Raw genomic sequence first — 1,130 nt, 5'->3', positions numbered from 1 at the left:
TCCCTAAGCCATAATACCTTGCATGGTATTATTCAATCACGGCGGCAAGCAAACAGTTTACAGTCAAGCAAGTACTGCTGATGATCACTATATGCAAGTCCAACCTATCTCTAGTTTTCGCCGCCGTCCCCGATAATAGAAATAACTGGCACAAAGACAGACACACTCGAAAAGTGACAACTCGTTAGGTATTCAGCGTCATCATCAGCGCTTTTTTGTCCGTTTTTTATCTTTTCATTCCGCTAAGGGATGGCTGTGGTGTTGACCCCCACAGGTTGAAAAAATAAGTTTAAAAACACGCATTAGAAAAGAGAAAAAAGACAATTCATCAGGTCCCCGGGTACAACATGAAAGATCACACATAGTCAGTTTAGAGAGCTGTGGATGTTGAACTGATACCAAGACGTCCTGAGAATTACGTCGTGGCAAACGAGTAGTACTCTATACGACTGTTGGTTGTATGGAACCAGTGCAGTAAAATAAGTTGACGTGAAGGCGTAACGTAACGGCACAAACGAACTATTTGTTAGAATCTGCCTATGACGTTCCGTGAATGAAATTGTCCGATGTTACAGAACGGCTCAAAAGAACTATCGTGTCGAGATGGTTCATGACTGCATCATTTATTAAATTAATCGATTTGTTTGCGCATCAACGAAGAGTGTAAGACTGCCATGTAACAGGTCGTAATAAAGGTGCTTGTATGAATATACTAATGGATAAGTGTATGTCGTTGTCAATGACTCGGTTTCAAGTTCAAAAGTAATTCAGAATGAGATTTTCACTCTGCAGCGGAGTGTGCGCTGATATGAAACTTCCTGGCAGATTAAAACTGTGTGCCCGACCGAGACTCGAACTCGGGACCTTTGCCTTTCGCGGGCAAGTGCTCTACCAACTGAGCCACCGAAGCACGACTGACGCCCGGTACTCACAGCTTTATTTCTGCCAGTACCTCGTCTCCTACCTTCCAAACTTTACAGAAGCTCTCCTGCGAAACTTGCAGAACTAGCACTCCTGAAAGAAAGGATACTGGGGAGACATGGCTTGGCCACAGCCTGGGAGATGTTTCCAGAATGAGCTTCTGTAAAGTTTGGAAGGTAGGAGACGAGGTACTTGCAGAAGTAAAGCTG

The 1,130-nt window shown here is 44.0% G+C and overlaps 1 non-coding gene across 1 annotated transcript; it reads right to left on the bottom strand.

Annotated features, from left to right (window-relative positions):
• Positions 1 to 836: 836 nt before the first annotated feature.
• Positions 837 to 911, bottom strand: Trnas-cga (transfer RNA serine (anticodon CGA)). The gene has a single exon. It is a non-coding gene; the product is annotated as a tRNA-Ser (tRNA).
• Positions 912 to 1,130: the final 219 nt, after the last annotated feature.

Source organism: Schistocerca gregaria, chromosome 7 (assembly GCF_023897955.1).
Source record: "Schistocerca gregaria isolate iqSchGreg1 chromosome 7, iqSchGreg1.2, whole genome shotgun sequence".
Classification (NCBI taxonomy): Eukaryota; Metazoa; Arthropoda; class Insecta; order Orthoptera; family Acrididae; genus Schistocerca; species Schistocerca gregaria.
This window is presented reverse-complemented; position numbering and strand designations above follow the sequence as displayed.